Consider the following 25,166-nt stretch of genomic DNA (forward strand, 5'->3'; position numbering starts at 1 on the left):
AGCCCTCCGGAGGTGTGGGACTGCCACTCCCATCATTCCCCGCCAACGCTGGCTGGGAATGATGGGAGTTGCTGTCCCACGCACCGGGAGGCTGTCGCATGCCCGCAGCCCTGGCGCGGCTGAGCCGGGTGGAACGACCGAGGGGTTCTGAGGCGCAACACCGGCCCGGGGCCGGCCTCCAAGCTCCGGCCACGGGGAGGCGCACGCGGGCTACCGGCCGGGGAGAGGAATATATTCACGCAGAGCTCTCGCCCCTTTCTCGGTACTTTCAGGGCGCGACCCTATGCATCTCGGGGGGTTCCTAAAACTCCCCGCCTTCCCCAGCCAGCCGTGTCCGTCGGAGACCCGTCGCGGCTTCTTCGGCCCAGCTGGGTCAAAGCAGCGAGACCCGCCCGCGCCCCGGCCAGCGCCCGCGGTCAGGGAAGGGCCCTTCGCGCCCGCGGGCGCTTCGTGGCGGGGACAGGCGCTCCGCCCGTGCGCGCAGGTGCCCGCGGGCTGATTGCCGGGAGGCGGCGCGGCGCGGCGCCGGACGCAGCGCAGGGGCCTCGGGCGCTGCCCCCCCGGCGCCCCGCTCCAGCCTCGCCGCGGGGCCGCGCGCGGCAGGGCGCCCCGCACAGGGCCGCGCGTCGGTCGCGCACCCTGCCCGCGGACCCGGGGGACGGGCGCGCGGCTGGCCGGCCCCCGGGGCGCCTCTCCGGCTGCCCGGCGCGCCTCCGGGGCGCCCCCCGCGCGGCCGGCCGGCCGGCTCAGCCCGGGCCCCGCCCGGCGCTGGGCGGAGGCCGAGGCGGCGGCGCGTCACGGCGGCGGGGCTCCAATCAGCGCGCCCGCAGGCGGGGCCGGAGCGCGGGGCGGGGCGGCTCCCGCAGGGGCGCGGGCCGCGGCTCCCCGGAGCGCGAGCGGGCGGAGCGCGGCCGGCAGCCGCCGCCGTGGCCGTCCGGCGGGGGAGAAGCCGGCTGGCCGCGGGGCTGTGCTGTGCTGTGCTGTGCTGTGCCTGGGGCCGGCGGGGCGCGCTGCGCGCAGAGGCACCGGCGCCCAGCCCGGCTGGCGCGGGACGGGAGGCGCGAGCTCGGCGCCGCCTGACGCGAAGGAGCGGCTCCGGGGCGCCCCGCCTCCTCGCTCCGCTTTCGCGACAGCCTCGCCTCGCCTCGCCTCGCGCCCCGCGCGGCGGCTGCCGCGTCCCGTCTCGGGGGCCGCCGCCGCCCGCCCGCATCCCGCCCTCGCCGGGCTGACGAACGGTGAGTGATCCGCCGGAGCGCCCGCGGGGGGTTGCTCCCCCGGCCGGGCGGCGTCCTGGCCCGGGGTCCGGCTCGCCCTCCCCGGCCTGGGCCGCCGCCACTGCAGAGCCGCCCAGGCCGGCACGCCTGGAGGCGGCACTCGGGAGAGGCGGGTCTCGAGCCCCCTTTCCCCCGCCGGCGCCCGCCCCGGCGCCAAGCCCTGGGCCGGGCCCCGGCCGCCCTTCCCCGGGCGGGAGACACCCGCGGCGCCGGGCGTGCCGAGCGGGCAGGGCGGCGGGCCCCTCCCCGAACCGCGCGCTCTGGCCGCCGGGCTGCGCGCGCCAGGGAGAGCCGCTTGAGGCGAGAGCCGGGCTGGAGCGGAGCGGAGCGGAGCCGCCCGCCCCGGGCCCGCTCCGCCCCCGGCCCGCTCCGCCCCCGGGCGGTCGCCCCCCAGCAGCTGCAGCCCGGCGGCGACCGCCCCGCCGGAGCCTGAAAAGCCGCTCCCGCGCGCAGCGCTCTCTGACGGCACGCGGACGCGTTCGCGGCCGGAGCGATGCCGCGCGAGGAGGAGTAACTTCTCGCTCTCGCCGCTCCCTCAGGGTGGACCCGGAGGAGCCCTCCGCGGTGCGGCGCCAGGGCTGCCCAGGACCGGCGACCGCCTCGCCGCGCCGCGCCGCGCCGCGCCGGCGAGCGCTCGGAGAGCGGCGCGTGCGCGCAGGACCGCGGCCATCCCGACAGCAGCGCTGCGAGGTACGTCCGCGCCCGGGTCGTCCCCCGAGAGCGAGCCCGGGGCAGGCGCTCCGAGGGGGAGGAGAGCGCGAGGGCTCGCTGAAGGCGCCCGCGGCCCGCCCGCCCAGTCCGCCGCCAAAGGGAGGGTTGGCCCCGGAATAGCCCCGCCAGCCGGGCCGCTCCGCCAGCCGCTCGATCCCCAGCCGCTCCCTGGCGGTTACCTGGCCAATGCTGCAGCACGGGGCCCCTCTGGGCCTCCGCTTCCGCCCTCGGAGGCAGCCAGCCGGAGCCCCGAGTGCTGCTTAGATGGATCCGAGGTGCGCCTCCGGCTGCGGGAGCGGAGGGGCCCTGGCCCTGTGGCAGAGCACCCGCTTTGTGTGCCGCAAGCCCCGGCCGGGCCGCTGGCAACTCCGGCGAGAAGGAGGTCTGAGACCCTGGCGAGCAGCTGATGTTTGGAGCAGGCCCTGCTGGCCCAGATGGACCAGCGGTGGGAGTCTGCACGAGGCAATTTCACACGCTCAGGTTGGGGCAGACACCCCGGGGGCAGCATGGCAACCCCACCGTTGGTCCTGGATGTGCACAGGCTGGACCATTAGCAGTTCCCGTAGCTTTTCTCAGAAGGCTCTCCATCCCTCATGTCTTGAAGGCATGCCTCATCCCACCCTTCACCCAGGTTAAGGTTGCAGAGCTATTCCATTGTGGCACCTGGTCCTGGGAGTCTTGGAATGGACACTTCCCTGAACATGTTCTGCTGCCTTTTCCCTGGACGTTTGCTGGCCTTTCCTAGCCTCTCATGACGCTGCTGCCTTGATATGTGCGCGGGTGTGTGTTTGCTCTGTGTGTTCTGCCTTTGTGCGGTTCCTTTTGGTTCTGTTTTTTGTTTTTCTAATGGCGTTTTTACTGTTTTGCTGAACTCTGTGCAGATTACCGTGAGCACCTTTTAGTTGAAAAGGCATCTCACAGGTTATGCAAATAAACACATTGCATGTTTCATCAGTTGGCTGCAGAGAGCCTGAAGAGAGCATCTTGAAATTAACAGTGAGCAGAAGAACTGGGCAAGTAGGAAGAGGGTGGGTGGGAGGAGTCCACTCTGACTTCATTGGGGTAAAGTGGAATGTCCGACTTCACAAAGGAGAGCAGCTCCCTTACCAGTAGAATGCCCAGCCCTGTGACATGAGTTTCTCTTTTCCTCCTGTACCATATTCAAATACCTCCTTAAGTTGCAACTTTTCATTCCTAGCTTTTCCTGATGGACTTTCCCTCCTTTTCCCCACGCTCATATGTCTCATCTTGAACTTTTGAGTCTGCACCTGCAGGAGGATGTGTTTCCCTTTTAATTTTTGTACAGCGCCAAGCCATTTTAGGTACATATTAAATAATATGTAAATTTACGGCCACGCAGAATAGATCTTTCCGGGAAGGATGAGTCAATTTGATGAATAGGGTTGGAGATAACTACCCAATTAGGAACCAGTTCTTTTCCTTCCACAAACCAGGAAGCTCACTCCTTTCCAAATCAGACTTTCCTTGTGAGCCGTCAAAGTGGAATAACTCTGGGCTTTGGCACAAGGGTGGGATGTCGCTTTCACCGTGTTGTGTCTCTGGCTCGTCTGGAAGACCATTTAGGTCATCGAGTCCAACCCCCTGTTCAGTGCAGTTATCTAATTTAAAGATGGCTGTCCAAGCTCTGTTTGAAGACCTCCAGAGAGGGAGAACCCAGTACCTTCATAGGCAGTTGGTTCCATTGTCTGACTGTGAGGAAATTTTTCCTGACATTCAATCTAAATCTGCCTTCCTGTAACTTGTTATTCCATGTCCTACAATCTTGGATGATGGAGATGAGGTTGCAGCCCTCTTCTGTAGGACAACCTTTTAGGGACTGGAAAATTGCCATCCTGTCCCCCCTCACTGTTCTCAAGGCTAAACGTACCCAGTTCCTTCCATCTGTCCTCGTAGGACTTCGTTTCTGGTCTCCAGCTCATCTTTGTTGCACATCTCTGAACTTGTTCCAGTTTATCTGAACCCTTCTTCAAGTGTGGTGTCCAGAACTGGACACAGTATTCAAGGTGAGGTCTGTGTTCGAGGTGAAGTCTGTCACTTTCAGCAAGGTTTCGCACCTTGCTAAAATGACTTGCCCGTCTTCTCGTCTGTGTTTCCTCTGTAATGGGGAAAGTCTTGCTGTACCTGCGTTTGCTGCTTGTGCACCTCATATGATTTAATCATCACGCCCAGCATTTGTAGCATTTCTGTAATGCTTTTTGAGCGTCTGAACTGCTTCACACACATCACCTTGCGTTTCAGAGGGAAGGCCATGTTCACACTTCGAAGCAAAAGCAATGAGAACAGAATCTTGGGGCCTGTTACACACTTGGTTTTCCTCTGCCAATTTTTTGCCAGCAGTCTCTGATTGGGAGAGGGCCACAACCACTCTGATTCCATCCTGTGTTCGCGTGGCTGGATCTGGCATTGGCTTGTGCTTGCCAGAGTATTGTGATACACCCCCTGCTGTCTCTTCCGTGCTTACCCTTTTGGCCTTACTTCATTGTATAATTGCAATTTCTCCTTCTCTCTGCACTCCAGGGGAGCAGAATGGAGTTGGGGTGGGCGTGAATGAGATGGTACCTGTGCAGGGATTCCAGGGGGTGGTGAGGGAGATTGAAACATTTGGTAGAATGGGAGGAGCAGAGGTCACAGCCGAGAGTTTGCTGCTTTGCATAATATAGGCAAAAGATGAGTCCCTGGCTTGACTCAAGGAATGTACAATCTAAATTTAGAGCAGTGTGGAGAGCAGCAGAAGCAAGGATGAAAAGGGAGGGATGCAGGAGAGTGTGTGCGTTTAGTATTATTAACAATAGCCTTTAGAAAAGCACCCTCTCAAATGCTTCGGGCTCTCAGAGAGCATAAATCCAGGTTGGCAAAAGAAGCCCATTCAAAAAGTGCGTTGTTATTGAGCAATATCTGTTCTTTTTGAAGAGGACATAGGGCCCTGACCAAAATGAACCCATCGACAATACTCGTAAAAATGATAAGGCCAATTTGTGATGTCAGGCTGGTAGCTGTGCAATTTCAGCTGCAACTTGAATTTCTGGCTGCATTTCAAGAAGGCCCCTCTCCTAACTCTATCTCTGTCTTACGCTGTATTCAGTTTCTTTTTCACTGCCATGCGCACACACAAGGAAAGTGATTGAAGCTGGTGGGGGCAGGTGGAGAAATGAGCTGAAGGGAGGCATTCCAGGCCAGATCAACAAACAAGGGTTGCATCATAGCAGTAGAATTTGTTGAAATTTTAGAGTCATTTTATGTGTTGAACTGTATCTATAGCCAATTTTTAAAAACAACTCCAAGAAAACTCATTTTTGTAGACCAGCCTTCCCCAACCTGGTGCGCTCCAAACATGTTGGACTACAACTCCCAGCATCCAAAGATGCTGGGGGTGCCACTCCAACACATCTAGAGGGCATGAGATTGGGGGAGACTGGTCAAAACCCACAATGTAATTGCTAATTACTCAGCATACGATGCAGAGAAGTCTGAATATGGATTTTGCTATGAATTAATCGGAATCAAATGATTTAAATTCTGTACATCATGCAGATCATTCATTTTGGTGTATGTTACAGTGAAAAAAGTGTCAGAAATGTGCATTTTAGGCCAACATTTCTTTAACATTTCCACACACATTTCTCTGGGTTTGGAATAAAAAAATGTTTAATTTAGCCCTGGAATCTGAATTTTTTATTTTGGAAGTCACGTCCTTAAACTGCAGCATTATAAAACTCAGTAAACAAGCACAAGGCTAAAGGATGCAGAGCCTTCTCGTGTGTCAAAAAGGTTGTGTTGTATGTGGCTGCTAAAACGAACTTGCATGCACCCTGCCTGTTGCAGCAAGTGGGAGAGTAATCCAATATTCTCTTCAATATTGTGATAATTTACATTATTGAGAACTGAAGGGAGAAGCATGCAGAGCTGTTTATCTTTCTTTTCCCCTACAAAAAGAAAACTTGACTAAAAAAAACAGTTCTGTGCATTGCTTGGGGATTAACACTGCATTCTCATTGGCCAGATAGAGACTTCTTTGCACTGTACATTTCCAGGAATTCGCATTGATTAGCACTTAGTTTGTTTATTAATTTATTTATTTGATTTGCACCCCACCTTTCCACCAAGAAAATGGAGTTCAAGGCAGCTAACAATAATAAAAAGTAAAAAGTTTTGCAATAAACACTTGATTAAAACATTAAGGGAGCAATCCTATGGGATCAGCGGCTGCCTACGAACTCAGAGGCGACCGCCTATCCTATGCAGGGTGGACAGAGCGCGGAGGGAATCTTCTCTGCGCTCCGGCCGCCCTGCATTACTGGGTAGACAGCTGATTTTGGCAGTCTAGCCGTGGGACTTCAGGGTGGGGGGGAGGCTGGATGAAGCATAGGAAGTGTCTTCCCGCCACTTCTGCGCTGTCCGCCCCCGGGACTGCCCCCTTTTCCCCTGCTCTGTGCTGCTCTTGGAAGTGCGGAGGCTGGGGACGAGCAGCACTGCCTACGAGGCAGTGGGGGAGGGAATGAGGAGGTGGTTTTCCGGGAACAGACCTTGGCGCGCAGGGTCCAAGGTCGGTTCCCCCAAACGGAACAATCCTAAGGGCATCTAGCCACTGTCTAGCGGCCATAGGATTGTGCCCTAATAAAACAAATACATTAAAAGCACAATAATAACGGAATAAAACCGTACCCAACCCAACGTAGACACCAAAGGCCTGCTTGAATAAAAAGGTCTTTGCCTGCTGGCAGGAGGGCAGCAGAGGGGGAGCCCAACCTAATGTCAAACATGTCTGAAGGAGGGCAACAAAGATGTTGAGGGGCCTGGAGACCAAGGCCTGTAAGGAAAGGTTGAAGGAGTTGGGTCTGTTCAGTGTGGAGCAGAGGCGATTAAGAGATGATATGAGAGTCATCTTCAGATGTTGGTATGGCTGTCACATCGATCAGGGATGTAGAAGCTCTTTCAGCCCGAAGGCCAAATTCCGTTTAGGAGAAGCTTTTCAGGGCCACATTCCAGTGATGGGTGGGATAGAAGGGAAAGGGGGGGTCAAAATATCCCAAATACCATATTTTAACGTAACACTCATACTGCCAGTAACTCACCCTTAGGAGAAGAGGCATTTCAGCCTTTTAGAAGGGGGGAGGGAACTGTACAAAAGCCAAGAAACCACCAAATGATTGGTGGTTGGGGAAAATGAGGTGGGTCCAGGGGAAGGGGGTGTGGCCAGCTGGGGACCTCAGGAGGGCCAGATTTGCCACCCAGAGGTTCTGAACCCCTGACATAGATGATGGATCAAATTCATTTTCTGTTGCTCCAGAGGGTAGGACCCATATCAGCAGGTTCAAATTAGAAATAGAGGGAATTTTGGCTAAACTTTAAGAGGAACTTTCTGATGGTATGACCTATGGACTGTCTCAGAAAGTGGTGGATTCTCCTTCATTACAGGATTTTAAGCAGAGGCTCATTGGCCTCTTATCAGGGATTCTGTGGATTTCTTGCATTGGCAGGGGTTGGACTAGATGACCTTTGAGGTCACTTCCAACTGTATGATACATTAGAAATTGTTCAAATATATATAATGGATTGGAATATTATGTCAAATGTCCATTAAATCCCTCACAAGCTACCAAACGTGCATTTTGAACATTGTAGTACTTTGCACACATGCTAATTCGGGGTGGTGGTGGAAGTGGGGCACTTTTGCATTTTTCAGAAATGTAACTGCTAAAAACATCACATGTGCTTGAGACTGCATGACTAAGAAGCAACACTCGTGTGCAAAATTAATAGGCTGAATGGAGATGTTTTGATGTTAATGAGAGATGACAGACGCACCCCAGACATTACTTATTCATTCACTCCCCACAAGACTGGGGAGAAGCCCAAGGTGATTTATGGATTTCAACCTGCAGAGGAAATATATACACTGAGATTTTGGAGCATGAGGTCTTTGGGATGTTGGGTTGGCAGCCCTGGAAAATGTTGCAAACTAAGTGCAACTACAGTTGTTAATACTCTTTTAAAATGATAATAGGTTAATTCCTTTCTCCCCCTTAATGTATTCTTTCCTTAAATATTCTTTATGTGCAAATGTTTTGCTTGATTAACTGATCTGAGATGTCAGAAATTGCTTTCAAGACCTTATTTTTATTACATTAATCTCAGTATTTATCACCAATCTGGTTCTGTTAAACTGTCTTGGGCCTGAAGGTATCATTTTGGTCCTGTGCTGGACCTGGTGCTGTAACTGATGAACTGTGCAGTAGACAATCTATAAGTCTTTGGAATGTCAGTTTCTAGCCCCACATTGTGAAAGCCCCGAGAGTTTGGCTCTGGTCGGGTCCTCTTGTTGTAATCTGCAACACATTTCTGTCTGTCTGTATTACAGTTACATTCCCCCTTTTTCCTCCTTAAGGAACCCAAGGTGGCGTCCGTAATCCTCCTCCTCTTCCTCCATTTAACACATGATCATTGGTTCTCGGATGTTTACCTCCGAGCAGGCCTGCCCAGGATGCGGTTGCCAACCCAAACACAGCCCCCTTTGGACTGCTTTGATAACCTCCCTAACCCCGCTGTCTTGGTTACCTGCCCAGGCCTGCCCAGGCCGAGCACTTGGCAAGCCACAAGAGACGGCCGGTGCTGTGCTTCCAGCTGAGTGGGTTGCCCGTTTGTGTAAAGCTGCTGTAGAGTGCTTCTCGCTCGGTTCATGGCCAGGTACTGCGGGAGGGCCTGGTTGTGCCATCCATTGTGTCAGCCAGGATCGGAGGGCCTGCCCTCCAGCCTCCAATTTGTATAGCGCAGTGGTGGCCAATCTGGCTGGCGAGGGTGGCCCAAGCCGACTCCAAAGTATGAGCTCATGCTTCCACTTGGACATGCTGGACTTTGGCTTGCCGCCGTGCCTTGATGTGGTTTTGTGTTCAGCCTGTGGAGTTGGGAAGCGGGCAGTAAGTGCAAGAAAGGCGGGCAGCAGTGGGGGGCTGACTCTGTACTGTAGCCAGGCCTGCCACAGTCCCTCTAATCAAGGTTTCCCAGTGTGGCGGCCGTGGGCATCATTGTGCCTGCGGAAACTCCAACGGCACACACAAAGATCTCCGCTCCCTGCCCCCTTCAAAAAATGCATTTAATAAAGACCTTGGGAAATGTTAGGGCATCTTCTTTCTCCACCTTGCTCTTTCTCTCCCCTCTATTCCTTTGCCTGGCTATTTCTCCCCCAGCTTCCAGCATCGCTATTTCCCCCCACCCCTTTAGCTCACTGTTTCTCCCCCTCGCCTCGAGCTGTGCTTTCTCTGCCCCTTTGCCTTGCTGTTTCCCCTCTCCTGCCAACCTCTAGCTCTGCTGTTTCTCCCCCGCCCAACTCTTTAGCTCACTTTTGATGAGCCAGGCCCCCATGACAGCCATTATGTGACTGGCTGCATCCACCATCTGAGCCATTTTGTGGTGGTGCCCACAACAGTTTCTCAAATTCCCAAATGTGCCCATGGCTCCAAAAAGGTTGGGGAACCCTGCTCTGGGGAGCGGGGTCACCAACCTTGGTTGCTCAGGCCAATTGTGGCATATTTATTGCAAGTTGGCTACCTGTAGCCATTGGCACATAGGACGTTGTCATATATGGAGTCTGTATATTCCCTTCCGAGGAAGGTCCGTCTACCCCTTTGTTGATGTCCTTTCACTAGCAGATACAAACCTTTATATTCAAAGAGGCGTAAGGCTTTGCTTTCTTTTTTCCTTTTCTGCTGCTCTGTATTTTAACCTTAATTTTAATTAACTTCTCGCTATGATTTTAACTGGCTATTGTTGCCTGGTTTATTTTTATCTGCTCTTATTTCATGTCGTTTCAGTGACTTACCCTTTATTTTGTTGTATACTATTGAATTAGCCACCTTGGCCATGCCACATGGGAAGTGCAGCAAATGAATATATCAAGAGATCAGTGTTGCCTACACTGACTGGCAGCAGCTTTCCAGCCATAAGTTCCTATGAGGAGAGGTTACAACATCTGGGACTGTTTAGCTTAGTGAAAAGGTACATGAGGGGAGACATGAGAGACATATACAAAATTACGCCCAGTGTGGAGAAAGTGGACAGGGAGGCATTTTTCTCCCTCTCTAATAATATTAGAACCCAGTGGGTTCATCCCATGAAGCTGATCAGTGAGAGGTTCAGGACAGATAAAAGGAAGGGCTTCTCCACACAGCACATAGTTAAACTGTGGAATTCACTTCCAAAAGATGTATTGATCGTCATTAATTTGGATGGCTTTAAAGGGGAATTATACAAATTCCTGGAGGAGGAGGCTGTCAATGGCTCCTAGCGCTGATGGCTGTGTGCTGCCTCCAGTACCAGAGGCAGAGAGCCTGTGTACACCAGTTGCTGGGGAAGATGGTCGGGAGGGTGCTGTTGCACTCACGTCCTGCTTGTGGGTTCCTGGCCAACAGCTGGTCAGCCACTGTGTGAACAGAATGCTGGACCACATGAACCCTTGGTCTGATCCAGCATGGCTCTTCTTACGTGCTTATGTCTTACGGAAGTGACTGACCTCAGCATCCCATTTGCATTATAGGGCTGATAATGGTACTGGCTTACCTTATAGGCTCATTGTACAGTTGACAGCTAGTTGGCCACAGCTGGTTGGCCACTGTGTGAACAGAATGCGGGACTACATGGACCCTTGGTCTGATTCAAGATGGCTCTTAACGTTCTTAGCTTCTGCCAGAAAGTCAGAGTATGGGTCAGAGCCTGGAGTAAGTTGGGAGTCAGGAAGCACCCCGTGCCCCTGGATTAGGGGCTTTTGCTCCTGCAGAATAATTCCCTTTTGAACCTTCAGAGAACTTGGTATACATGACTATATTGTAATCCTTACAACAACCATGTAAGGCAGGACATCGTTATTATCGTCGTAGTGTAGATGTGTGTGGGGGTGGGGAGTGACTGAGGTTTAGAGAGGATAAATGATCCCTGGATAAAGGATCATGAAAAGAATAAAATAAAATAGCAGGATTGTTATCCTTGGTGGGTGGAGTTCACAGTCCGCAGTAGAAATCTGCTGAAATAGCTTAGATTCTAGAGATAAGCATCAAGTATTTATCCAGGCACTCTGCAATTTTGAGTGCCTGGATAAATAAGGCATCAAGACCAGGAACTCGGCAATGCTGTACAACTTTTAAAGGTGCAATCCTATACATGTTTAGACAGAAAACATCCGACAACTCCCAGCATTCCCCAAGCAGCGTGGCTGGCTGGGGCATGCTAGGAGTTGTAGGACTTTTTTTTTCCTGTCTAAACATGCATAGGATTGTGCCCTAAGTATGAGAGAAACCTCAGACCCTTCTGCTCCAGTCCCCTTCCCACAGATCTCCTTCGCAGCCTCATCTTTCCACTTAGGTTTGTGGGGCCATGTCTGCTGAGTGTTGCCATTATGGCAACAGCCTGATATCGGGAAGTATCACAAGGCAGCGCGTGGCTCTTTTGCCCTGCATTGCATCGCTGCAGTTTTCCTCCGTGGAAATCCGCCGGGGGATTCCAGCAGGCCAAGGATGTGTGTGTGCCTGCGTGGCTGCAGTTGACTGCGTTTTCTAACAGGATTGCTGCTGTAGGGTTTCGCAAGCCCCTCTCTCTCTTCCTTCCCCTTTTGCTGTGTTGGCAGTCATCTCTGATCTGGCCAAAGAGCGTGCTGCCTGCCTGTCAGCAGGAGTTCGGCTATGAGGAGCGTTTAAAAGTCCAGACCCTCCACCACCACCACCCACATCTGGTGCATCGTACTGCCCACAGGGGTGGGCGCGAACTCTGTACAGACATTGTTTCCTGTCTGCACCGTGCTTGGTCTCAAGTTGGGTCGGTAATATCTCCTTTTCATCGCAGTCCTCCTCTCTGTATTGAATTTCTAAAACGGGAGGTTTTGGGACTGAAGCTACCCAGGAAAGCACATTGAATGACCCGGACGTTTACCACCCGCAGTCCCTAAGATGCTGGATTTGATTGCGTAACGGAGGCAAAAGCACTCTGTCAGTGCCCAGAGATGCTTTCATTTCTAGTATTAACATTACCTGTTTCTGGGCCTGAACTGTAATGTGCATGGCTCAGATGGACTCAACCCTGGCTTCCTCCTTCTCTCCCTTTGCTGCTCCACCCTGGATCTCTCCTTCAGTATCTGCTTGTATTGAGAGCCATGATTGTGAGGTGCCTGGGATTTTGCATCCACCCAGGGCTAACGTCTGCTCCAAGGTGACTCGAATGATGCCACACATCATGATGCTCTATAATAGGGGGGTATTGAGCTTTGGGGCACCAGCTTTGCCTGCAGAGTGTCCTGGGATGAATCCTTAGCAATTCCAGTAACAAAGGATCTTGGCTAGCAGGGTGGGTAAATCTTAAGGGCTAGAAACTTGCTTTTTGTTGGAAATAATAAAAAGAGAAAGGTGAGATGCTTGGGACGCTGCAATCTGCACCGAAGTTTGCCCTTCTGTGGCATTAGTGTAGAACTCAAGAGTGCACGCAGTTGGCAGTTGTGGACAGTTGTACTTCACTCCTATAGGCAGTTGATCTTTGGGCTTGGGAGTGTCACATCTTACTGTCGATATTTCCAGGACCAGGACCAGCAATGCATCATCGTGATGACTGTCCGTTTCTCAGCGTCCTGAGCAAGACCTCCCTGTCTTGGACGTAGCTTTGCATTTCAGAAAGGGAGGAAATGAACCCCATCTGCCCTTGTTGCTCCAGCTTTTTTTTTATGTGCCTGCTATGTGACTCCAATGGAGGCCCAAAGTCCTGGGCTTGAATTAAGGCTCTTCCTCTGATATTTAATCTGGGTTTGATCATTTTACAAACCAAACAGAAAAGGGCTTATCGCTGTGAAGGATGCATTCATTTGGCCATGGGCTCCCCCATGGCTGGCTTAATAACATCTCGGAGCTCAGACATCTTCCAAGAACAGGGAAGCTTTGTTTTACCCTCATGCATCTCTCTCTGCCCCCCCTCGCCCCCCATAATAGCTTGTGTCAACGTCTCCTGCATCTGCCACAGCTTTCTGTTTGGCTGGCAGGGAAGGTGCTTATTTAAGGTAGTTGCTAAATCCCATTTGGAGTTCAAATGCTCTTAACAGAAGGGTCAGGATAGATGGGGTGTCCATTGCTCGGCTTGCAGAGGTTAAGAGTCCATGGACATGGTAGCAGTTGATGCCTCAGTTTGGGTGCTGTAGCAGAAAAATGGAAGCACCAGAACCAGCGAAGGCTGTGCTGTGGTACGAGGCGGGGTGGCTCCCTTGGGTGGTGGATTGGGGGCAATGTTAAGGGTTGTACAGTGGGAAACGGACGGGTACATCGGAAGCTGCCTTCTGTCGGGTCAGGGCCACTGATCCATCTAGCCCAGTGTTGTCGACACGGACTGGCAGCAAGGGCTCTGCAGGGCGTCGGGCAGGCGTTTTTCCAGCCCTGCCTGGAGATGCTGCTGGGGATCGAACCTGGGACCTTCTGCGTGCGAAGCGGGGGCTCTGCCACGGAGCTGTGGCCCTTCCTCTATTCCAGGAGGTTCAGTCCACTGGGAAGTTCTCTTGCACAGGTAAGTGCTCTGGTCATCTAAGCACATGCACTGGATTCGGTGAGCTCATGTAACATGGCAGCCCAGAGATTAAGCTGCAACTGGGGAAGCCCTGAGTTCAAATCTCATTTTTGCCATGAACTCCCTGGGTGGTCTTAGGCAAACTGCTCTCTCTCAGCCTCAGGCCCCCTCCCCCACTGCAATATAGGGGGGAACGAGCCTGACTTACCTGACAGGATTGTTGTGAAGATCACAACTAGATAGTGTATGGTGAGTGCTTTGAGCACTAGAAAACACTATACAAACGTTAAGTGTTGTTTATCATCGGCTTGCCCAGTTATCTACAAGACAGCTCCGTCCTGTTCAAATTTCAGCTAAAATGGGTGGCTCGAGTCCAGAGTCTTCTCTGAGTTTTGTGAGCCTTCTAAATGGAGTTTGTGGGATTTGTAAATCTGAAACGGAGCACAGCAGCTGACGCTGCAGAAGCTAGCCAGTGATAATGGCCATCTCCTTGCTCTGAAAAGCTTTGCCTGCTGACTTCTTTCGATCACGCTGCAGTTAAAGGCACAAGAACAGGCCAGGCTGGCTTCAGGTCTCCCTATTTTGGTTTCCCGCTAAAGAAAGTGGCCTGCCAAAATGGCAGGCACTTTGGGACATTCTTTCTGATTGGCTGCCAGTGACATGTGATCAGGCCATATGATGTCCTTGGACGGCTCCCTTCTTGTCTCCTTGAGAAAATTAGCAGTTTGTCCTAAGTGAAAAGCTTTGGAAGCTGCCCAAAATACGCTCTGATGTATGGCTTTGGAAGTCTTTTCTGATAGGAGGGCGATTGCTCAAACATTTGTCTGTCCCCTCGGCTGCAAGATATTAGGAAGGATATTAATCACGCAGGACTTAATGAACCATAGTTAATGAAATCATCCAAAGAAAACTTGAATGGTATTATCAAACCAGAACATTTCAATCTCGCAAGATCATACTGCTGTTTCTCCTTGGTGAAAGGTAGCTTCCCACGTTTGAGCTGTATATATGGACTTCCTATCCTGGCGTTGACAGCTTTTGCTAGACTTTGATTTGTTCAGATGCTGGGTGTGGTTTGGTGAGGAAAGAACAGCCCTCTGTTCCTTCATATTTGACCTATGAAATAGAAGAGATTTCCCCTAGCAGGTGCCCTCCAGATATGTTGGAATGCAACTCCCATGATTCTCAGCCAACATCGTAAATTCGGTCCTGTTTAACCTCAGAACCTGCACCAAATGGGTCCGAAACGGAACCAAGCTAATCCCAACGGACAAACATCACTACAGATGAAATTGTAAATTGAACTCTATTTAAGGCTTTATTGCAGGAAAACAGGAAAATAAAGAAAGTGGCATGGTGGTTACATGAGCGTTAGAAACTCTCTCTACAATTACAGGGAAAGAGAATGCAACAAAAATAGAAGATAGATCAAAAGAATTGCAGTTGCCAAAGCTGATACTATGAACTTGGCCAATAAGATAAGCTCAAGATAGGCGTGAGCTTCTAACATTGTTATGACTCCTCTTTCCAGCTTACTCCTGTTCACTACTTGCGGTTCAAAGCTAAACCAAAACAGCCTAAACTAAGTGTTAACCCTCCCGTTACCTCCTCCTGCTTCTTACTTGAATACAACAGCTGTGCTAAAGCATTACTATGTTCCTCTAGGCATATGAAGAATAGAGGTAGGAGTTAGAGTGAACAGAAAACCCAAGACGTGGAAATAATTCCATTTGCCACCTCTGAAGATGGGATTCCAAATCTCCTCCCCAGAAATAACCTCCAAGTCTCACGCTCAGAAAGCACTCAGAAAGTCCTAAACTCAGAAATAATTCTAAGTTCTACTTTCAGAAAACACCTTAGGTTCCAGAGTCTAAGAGTCTAAAGAGGACCATAGTTACCCAAATCCTTGGGTCTGGTGGCGCGGCAGGAAGAGGGAAGTGGAGCAGCAGCAGCAGCAGCAGCAGCAGGAACCGATCAATAGGAATAAAAGGACCACCCCGGAGCTCCCATTCCCTGGGCTTTTATACCCCTGCTCAGTTTCATGTGTCTGGGGAACGTGTCTGGCACCATCACAAATGGGTTACTTTGAAATGTCCCAAAATATGACCCGCAGTCTGCCATCTGGGCATGCTATCTTGATTGACACATTTCTCTCTGGTATATCTGCTTTGAACTCCCGGTCATCTTTGGCCATTTTTGGTCATATCCGCCCAAACACCTCCTCCTAGTTGTCGCTCATGCTCAGGGCTATGCTTCCCCGCCCAACTCGCATCGAGGAGGAACATCCTCCTGGCAGCAGGTGTGCACCACGAGATGTCAAAACAGTACTTTTCCTCCTCTCCTTAGGCATCTGAGCATGCTCAGCTCTGCTGTTCATCTCACTTAGACACTGCCAGCACATCGTGGCCTTGAGCAAGCTCTGTGAAGCCGCTTGTAAAGACAGCCGCATTCCCCCCCCCCTTCTTCAAAGACAGTCCTGCAAAATCTCAGAGTCTCAGTGAAACAACATCATTTAGCATAGAATCAAACTTCACGGTCTTCTCGCCCAGGGGACAAGAGTCTGCAATATAATGCTGGTTACGAGTCTGGGGTCTTCTAGGGGCTCTTCTTGTAGGCCTCCCCCAGATCAAATTAGCCATCTTTACTCTTTGTTTGGAAATCAACCCTGAGTGCTCATTGGCAGGACAGATAATGAAGCTGAAGCTCCAATATTTTGGCCACCTAATGCGAAGAGAAAACTCCCTGGAAAAGACCCTGATGCTGGGAAAGACTGAAGGCAAAAGGAGAAGGGGACGGCAGAGGATGAGATGGCTAGATAGTATCACGGATGCAATGAATATGAACTTGAGCACGCTCCGGGAGAGAGCGCAGGACAGGAAGGCCTGGCGTGCTATGGTCCATGGGGTCACGAAGAGTCGGACACGACTGAACGACTGAACAACAACAACTCTTTGTTAACCCTTTTAGTGGCAGATTAAAAAACATGGCCACCATTACTGGCTGGGAATTATGAGAGTTGTAGTTCAACACATCTGGAGGGGATAAAAGGGGATTGGACAAATTCATGGAGGAGAAGAAGGCTATCGATGGCTACTAGTCTTGATGGCTATGTGCTATCTCCAGTACCAGAGGCATTGAGCCTGTGTACACCAGTTGCTGGGGAACATGGGCAGGAGGGTGCTGTTGCACTCATGTCCTGCTTGTGGGTTTCCTGTGGGCAGCTGGTTGGCCACTGTGTGAACAGAACCCTGGCCTAGATGGACCCTTGGTCTGATCCAGCAGGGCTCTTCTTGCATTCTTATGAGGGCGCCAAGTTGGGAAGGCTGAAATAGACACTCTAATGCAGGGGTGGGAGATGTGTGGTCCTCCAGAGGTTGGTGCACCTCAACTCCCCCCAGCCCTAGCCAGCATAACCAATGGTGAGGCTGCATCTGGAGGACGACATGTCCCCCACCCTTGCCCAAAGGCCTTGTGAGATGATGGCATGGGGCTGGCACTGCCTCTGATGTGGCTGTTGCGCCTTCTGTATGGAGCTGAAGTGTGCGGAGCCTCCACAGAGAACAGGGGTGGGGTTGGACTCCAACTCCCATTAGCCCCAGCCCATTTAGCCAATGGTCAAGGATAGTGGGGCCTGTAGGCACAGGTTGCCCACCCCTGTTTTGGTCAGATGATGGCCATGGAAGGATTGGGATCAGGGCCAGAGGGCACAGTTCCAGCCCTCCCACATCTCCACATGTTACTCACATTACACAGGGCCGAAACACACCTGTTTAATTGGGCTTGGCGCCAGTGCCTGTCCATGTGCCACACCTGCCAGATGGCTATGTGGGACGGTGAACTAGTGACTTCAGTAGGCGTGTTTTTGAGGAGACATTCCTGAGCTCTAAATGGGCTTCCTGGGTCAGAGGGCACCAGTAGTTTCAAAATGCCGAAGGCTATGCTACCAAGACCCATGATCTGGCTTGCTCACTTCCTTGTTATGAATCCTGTGAACAGGACATGTCTAATGATTGATGGAGTTTTTCTGCCATCAAATATTGGAGGATGGGCCAATAGCCAGCTGTTTGTTTACTTTCTAAGCATTAGTAACAAACATTGACCCTGGCATGGTGCAGTTCCTCCAGAACCCATTAATGACTTGCCATTTTGGAATCTTCTCCTCCTCCTCCTTCCCAACAATTCTGTCATTCTAAAGAAAATTCTTCTTCACACAACACATAATTAACCTGTCCCATGGCCATTGGCTTAGATGGCTTTAAATGGAGATCAGACACATCGATGGAGGAGGAGATATCAGTTCATGGCTATTAGCCATGATGGCTACATGGAGTGTCCGTGTTCAGAGGCAGAATACCACCAAGAATCAGTTGCTGGGGGGCAAGAGGAGGCTGTATCTTATGTGCTGTGCTTATGGGCCCTTTTTGGCCAAAACGTGACTTGGAAATAATAAGTAACATAATAATGGGGTGCTGGGCTGGGTGGAGCTTTGGTCTCATGGGGGAGGAGGGGTTCTGATGCCCTTAGCCTCATGTTCTGGGCAGGTAATGAAGCCTTGGCCTGTTAGCTTTGGCTCTAAATTTGAGAAGCTGTGTGCTCTTGTGGATGATGAGGGAGTCATGGGTTCAAGCTACACTTCTGCCACATATGCAGTGTGTTGTCCTTGGGCAAGCCTTTCAATAAGAGCTGGTCAAGGTGCAAAAAAGGGGGGCAACCAAGATGTGCACGGGGGTGGAACAATTCCCCTATGAGGAAAGGATACAACTTTGGGGGTTTCTTAGCTTGTGGGGGGGGACAATTAAGGAAGGGGCATGACACAGGTCTGCAGTGTTATGCATGGTGTGGAGAAAGTGGATCTATAAGGCTCTCTCATAATACTAGAACCCAGCAGGGTCCTCCCATGAAGCTGGATGGCAGGAGATTCAGGACAGACAGAAGGATATGTATCTTCACACAGTGCACAGTTAAGCTATGGAATTTGATACCACAAGATGCAGTAATGGCCACCAGTTTGGATGGCTTTAAAGGGGGATTAGACAAATTTGTGGAGGAGGAGAAGGCTATCAATGGCTACTAGTCCTGAGGGCTATATGCTGCTTCCAATATCAGAGGCAGTATGCCTATGTACACCAGTACATAGTGCTGGGGGACATGGGCAAAAGGGTGCTGTTGACTCATGTCCTACTTGCGGGCTTCCCATGGGCAGCTGGTTGGCCACTGTGGGAACAGAATGCTGGACTGCATGGACCCTTGGCAGTTGAGGGGCCTCTTTGAGAAATGGGATGCTAGCCTAGAGAGGCCTCTGGTCTGATCCAGCAGGGCTGTGCTTAAGCTTTTAATCCTCTCCTTGCCTGGTCTGCAAAGAATAGTGAATAATGCATAACCTGCATCATGGGACTGTTAATGAAATGGCAATGGCCATCTTGGATCAGCCCAGAGCCCCATTGAGTCCAGCATCCTGCATGGCATGCTGGCCTGCCAGGTACATCCAGGGAGCCCTCAAGGTGGGCATGACGACAACAGCCCTCTCCTTTTATTTGCCTCAACATTTGCTGCTCGGAGGTTGGCTTCCTCTGTGTGGCGGTTCATGGCATGCTAGTTGTGAGGACTAACAGTGAAGGTCACATGTCCCTTCTGTGCGTTGGAAATGGTGCTGGTGAACAAGGTGCCTGGAGCTGGATATTGTAGCTGGAATGCTTGATGAGACCCAAAATATCTGTTCCACTTCCAGGCATTGTGGCCCAACATAGACTTGGCCCCCTGTTCCACGACCTCTGCAGTATTTGTGATGTCTGTATTGTGTGTTCTTGTCATTCGGCACCAACAACAACTGCATTGACCTTGCCTGATCAGTGGTATTGTTCCCTCTCAGCTGATAAATATTGATGAAGGATGTCCCTCCCGCTCTTCCCATCTCTAAAAGTGCAAGATGGTGCATACTGATTGCTCTCTCGAGAGTCTCTGACTCTGTTGTAGAGCACCTGTGTTGCATGCAGAAGGTTCTGGGTTCAGTCTCTAGCCTCTTCACATCGGGAATGATGGTTGTAGCTTGTAGAGGAACATAGGGTTCTGCGAGTTCTCCCTTCACACACTGCAACAAACCTCCAATTAGAGGAGGGGGAATTTGTGGTGGCAGCCAGGAATATACCCACAGTGGCTGTGTGAACAGAAAAAGCTTCTCCTATACAAGGCCATTGGTCTGTCTAGCTCAATACTATCTACAGTGTTTCTGGGCTTTCGGTCAGGAGTCTTTTCCTTGTCCTATCTTGAGATACTGCCTAGGATAGAACCTGGGACCTTCCCCATGCAGAGTAGATGCCTGCACAACTGTGCTTCAGCATACCTTTCATGCCTTGCTTGTGTGCTTCTGGGAGGCATCTGGTTGCGGGGAAAGTGCTGGAATAACATGATGGGATCCAGCAGATCAGTTCTCAGGTGGTTGTGATCCTCCTCTTGCATGCTGCACCGTGACAATCAAGCGTGAGTCTCAAGTGCCAAAGGGCCTAGCAGGTTGCAAGAGGCTAGCTGGGAATAGAATGTGAATTGATTTCCACAGGTACAATTGCAGCAGCAGCCTTTGCAGCCACCTGCAGAACAGGTACTGTGGAATGGCCTCTCCATTTATCTGAAGAGCTTTGTGTGACTGAAAAGGAAACAGAAATAGTTTGCCATCATGGAAGTATGTGCAGTCAAAAGCATTTCCTTGACTAATTTGTATCTCTGGGACCACTGGATCGGCAATGATCTCTACTAAGAAATCTGAAATTAATAAAAATTAAAAATATTACATCATGACCTTGAAAGTTCATCCATTTTTTAATTTCGGTGCATGATGTTGATGACTTGCCGATGGGCGCTAGTCATTGTGACCGTTGGTCTGTTCTCTGGGGCTTGTCTCTGAAGGTGCAAATGCCTTGTGCCACTGAACTGTCTGCAAAGGTCCTGATAAACTCAAATGACATCGCAAACGACATTCACAGCCTCCAGTCGCCCCCGGAAGAGCAATCCAGCCGAGCGGAAAGCACTTTGCATTCTCCGCTCAATGGAGCCCAGATGGCTTCTGCTACAGTAATTTTCTCCATTGTCCAATCCTTTTTTGGGGGGTGTTCCTTTTCTGTAGCTCCAGACAATAAAGCACGAAAACATTTCCTGAAGGGAATGAAGGACCTTTTCTCAGCATCCATTAGTTCTTGCAGAACTTTTTTTTTGCGGAGGGGCAGCTGTTTTCTCTCTGGTTTTGAGTTGAGTCACCAATTCAGTTCCAGGAACATACCAAGAGTTTTTGCCTGTATTCCAGTGTAGGGCGTCATGCATGTGACTTTGCATAGCAGGGAAGGTAACAGGAGCAACTCTTGACCTCTGCAGAGGAAATGTAGGGAACATAAGAAGAGCCCTGCTGGACTTGATGTGGCCTTTGCTGTGATCCAGCATTTGTTTCCACAGTGGCCAACCAGATGGCTCTGGGAAGTCCACAAGCGAGGCGTGAGCGCAGGGTCTTTGGCAAATAAGTAGATGTGGAATGTTCCTTGAAGATAGCAGGCCTGAAAACCACTCCTTGAATTGATTTAATTAGTGCAAGTAACCAACCAAGATTTTAGCTCAGAGTAATTGTTTTCCCTGTTGATTAAACTGTGGAAATCTCGGCCAGAGAAAATACCAGATTTAGGACGCAATGCTATGCATGTTTAGACAGAAAAAAGTCCTACAACCCCCAGCATCCCACCAGCCAGCTATGCTGGGACTTTTTGTAGGACTTTTTTTCTGTCTAAACATCCTTAAGGATTGTGCTGTTAGGAGCTCTTACCTATTTTGATGTTGCCTGAGGTGTACCAAAGGACTGGTGCCCTTCTCCTTGCACCAGAAGTGATGAGAATAGAAATATAAATGTATCTTTTCTTTCCAGTTTGTGACAAAAATTAGCAGTTAGTAGCTTCTAACTGAAAGTCAAACTATGTTTTTATTCCCAATTGTAAGAATGATGGGTTGCTGTAAAGTTGAAAGCTCCTGGCTGAAGTCAAGGCTCTGTGTGTTAACTGCAGTAGGAAGTTCTTCCATTTTCTCACATATGCTAAAATTACATATTAAAGATTGCAGTAGGTACATTTATATAAATTTAATCAGTTAAGAAGAAAACCTTTTTTTTTTTTACATTTTTAAAATCATAATTAGTCTATAGCTTGCCAAAATAGGTAAGGTGATATCTTATAATGATCTAACATTTGGTTAAGATACATTAATTGTCTATTTCTGGTTGAATGCAAGGCAGGGGTGGTTTCTTTTTAGCTGTACACCTTGGATAGCTTTTGTGCTGGGCTTCAGAGGCACTGGAAACTACTGGGTCTGTGCCCAGAATGACTCCAGGTTCTGCCCCCTGGTTGTGCCAGGCTACCAGAATGGCTTTATCCCAGCAGCTGGCAACTGCTTACTTGAAGAGAGACTGTCTGATGAGTCCCAAATAATGGAGACTATTAACAGGGGATCGATATCACCACCATGTCTGGAGAACTGGTTGGTTCTAGAATCCTGTACAGTCTTTTGATTTATCCAGAATGCTTTATTGAGCATGGCAGAAAAGTAGCCTTGGTGCCAGCCTTAAGCAGTAGGGACTCGCTTCTGAACATTTGTGCCAGAGTTCTCCGAACAACCAGAGATCCGAGATGTTAATGCTAATAGCAGCTGATAGCAGGTGTGGGGAGGGTGGAGAACTTAAATAAATATCTTTAGAGGATGGACCAAGTATAGTTTTTGGTTGGGTCAGTTACGTCTCTGCAGGCTGTTTTGGGCTCCACAGCCGCTTCATAGCGGCTTCATAGCGCCATAGGTGTTCAAAGCAAAATTAAAGTGGATTTTCTGTGTTTCGTTTGACAGCTGGTTGCCAGGGCATTCGGCTTTCGTTGCTAAGGGTATGTTTGCTGAATGGCATTTTGTTGTTAGTCCTAGCCCAGAGAATAACTTGAGGTGCGGGCTTTGGAAGGTCCTTCAGAAACAAGCAAAGAGAAATTTGCAGCAAAAGCAACCAGAATAACAGCCGATTTGGGTGCCCCTTGACATGGTCTCCACCCAAGACAGCCGGGGACCTCTTGTTTGTGAGTGGATACCCCATGCCACTGTGGAAGTGGTCAAGGATGTGTGTAAATGACCCAAATATGCAAGTGGAGCTGGTCACTTGAATCTTTCCCATGGGTTCAGTGCTTTACACAGTCAGCCCTTCTTCCCATGTGGTGGCGGGGTTATTTATTGTTTATTTCTAATACTTCTAAAACACTTAATATAAAAAAACTCTAACCCGTTCACATATAAATATTAAAAATCACATTTAAATGCACTATTAAAAATACAGTTTAAAACAATTTCAGTAACAATACAAATATATTTAAAATACACTATTAAAAACTACAATAACGATACGAAGCAATACAAGGAACAGGAAGATGGAGCAGCCTATAATTAATTGCAATTATTTATGAGCTAGGGAAGGCTGTAAATAATTGAGATTTATTGCTGCTGTTGCTGTTTATTTCATTTCTATACCACCCAGTAGTGAAAGCTCCCTGGTGGTTCACAAAAATTAAAAATACAACATGATAAAACAGAATATAAAACCTTCAGAAGTTTAAAACAGAATAAAACCAGAGTAAAAGCCAGCCAGCCAGGTAAAGATCTAAAAATGCAACACATTTAAAAACAAATCTGAAGCGCTATAAGGCCTGGGAAAAGCGAAGGGTCTTCCTTCACCTGACACCGAAGCGACCACAGTGTAGGCGCAAATGAGCCTCTCTGGGGAGGGCATTGCACAGTTAGGGTGCCACCAGTGAAAAGGCCCTCTCTGTAGTTGCCACTCACCTCCCCTCATCTGGCAGGGGCCCCTGGAGGAGGGGCGTTTAAACGGTGCTGCAGTGTTGTGGGGCAAACCCAGAGGGAAGCATCTCTTGCAGCTTTGTGGTAATGTTTAAAGGCACCGCAGGCTTTCCTTAAAAGGGGAAAGAGGCCCAGGCTCAGGGCAGGAGCTGAGATGGCCACTTCTTCCAGGGTCGCTTGTGCTAGTGGTTCACCAGGTGCAAAGGGCGGACTTTGCGCTGACCAAGTGCAAAGGGCGGCATCAAAGTTCCTGCGCTTTCTAAGCGTTATGCGGAAGGGAGAATTTTAGCAAGCATAGCATGGCTCACATTCAGCTCTGCCTGCTGCCAGAATTCCCTCTTCAACAGAATTATTCAGAAATACATGTCATGTAGTATTATCATTATTTAGTCCGTTATTTGTATAAATTGGTATGTTATTTATTTATGTTTATAATTCTTTTTCCACCATCAGGCACTCAAAGCAGCATGCATTTTTCTTTCCCCTGCCCCCTTTTTAAAGATGGGCTAAGGACTGGGGTGGAGACTGTAAAGGGTTCTTCTGGCTGATTTCAGAAATGGAGGGGGGGGCGATGAGAGAGCGCAGCACCACAAAAGGCAAGAGAAGAGACATGCTTTGCAAACTTCTGAAGAAAATAGCATAATTTATTTACCACAGCACTCCAATTTTCTCGTATTGTTTCGAGTGTAACAGCTCTTTGTCAGAAGCAGCAGTTACTACTTCCCTCTGAAGGAGGAGTTTCTCTGTCTTTTCGGAGAGCATGTTTGTCAACAAATTACTACTATTTTCTTCAGCATCTTTTGTCTTTTTTTTCTTTTGTGGCTCTTGCTGCATTTCCATTCCAAAGAAATTCTGGTGAGGTTGGTGCCTATTCTCCCAAACAACAGATGAGGCAGTCAAGCTTCTTGACTGTATCACAACAGCTTGTAAGTGGGGCGGCTTGCATGATTGAATCCTCTTTAAAAATGAAATAAAATAAATCCTTGCATGCAGAAGACTAGCATATCAGGGGGAAAGGTCCAACCTTCTTCCTGACATGCTGATTTTCTATGTGCTGGAATAATAATAATGATGATGACGATGATGGGAGCATTCCATCCTGAGTACCCTCAAGTGCAGTCTGAAATGCAGATCACATCTGCTATTTGTGAGGGCCAAACTAGCTATGATAGGGCAACTGCATTTCTTGTCCAATCAGAAGCAAGCTTGGCTGGAGGCTTTTCTACATGGGGCTTTCAACCCGCCACTTTACCGAGGCTTCTGCTTCTGGATTCTTTGTGGGATTAAGATCGGCTCCTTTACACATGTTTTTTCCAGGGGTTTTCTTTCTCTGCCTTTTCTGTATGTTTCATTACGTAACCACTAGGTGGCACTGTGGTATAGTGTAATTGCACAGATACACCAGGATTTCATGCCGCCATTCACAAAAGTACCTGACTTTCCTCATTAGAAAACGAAACAGTAAAATGGTCGCAAAGCATGGGAGAGACCCTGGGGGATGACGACATTGTGTAAAGCACCTGCAAACTACCATGAATGAGGAATCACAAGTACACAATGAAGGCCTTGGGCAGAAACGCTCTGGGAGAAAAGTGCCTGAAGCCCAGGAGCACAGGGAGGCGATGTGTGGGGCAGGGGGCGGGAGGAGTTCTCTCTTCATCCCTCTCTGCCTTCTGTTGTAGAACTTAGACCCACCTCACACTTTATTTATGTGTCTGCCCCAGTAACATTTAAATGAATTTGGTCCAGAGAAGTGGCTCCCTGTACAGAATTTCAGCTCTC

The 25,166-nt window shown here is 50.0% G+C and overlaps 1 protein-coding gene across 4 annotated transcripts in view; it reads left to right on the top strand.

Annotated features, from left to right (window-relative positions):
• Positions 1 to 887: 887 nt before the first annotated feature.
• IL1RAP (interleukin 1 receptor accessory protein) overlaps positions 888 to 25,166 on the top strand; it is an 89,707-nt gene continuing 65,428 nt past the window's right edge. For 2 of the 4 annotated variants that reach the window (XM_084847809.1, XM_084847811.1), the window contains exons 1-2: positions 888 to 1,235; positions 1,814 to 1,964. The gene's annotated coding sequence lies outside the window, so the exon portion shown is untranslated. The remainder of the gene's footprint in view (positions 1,236 to 1,813; positions 1,965 to 25,166) is intronic. The other 2 variants (XM_084847810.1, XM_084847812.1) reach the window with 1 other exon arrangement.

The sequence above is a fragment of the Heloderma suspectum genome, chromosome 3, assembly GCF_057233095.1.
Source record: "Heloderma suspectum isolate Gila_16-S chromosome 3, 16-S_ref, whole genome shotgun sequence".
NCBI classification, from domain to species: domain Eukaryota; kingdom Metazoa; phylum Chordata; class Lepidosauria; order Squamata; family Helodermatidae; genus Heloderma; species Heloderma suspectum.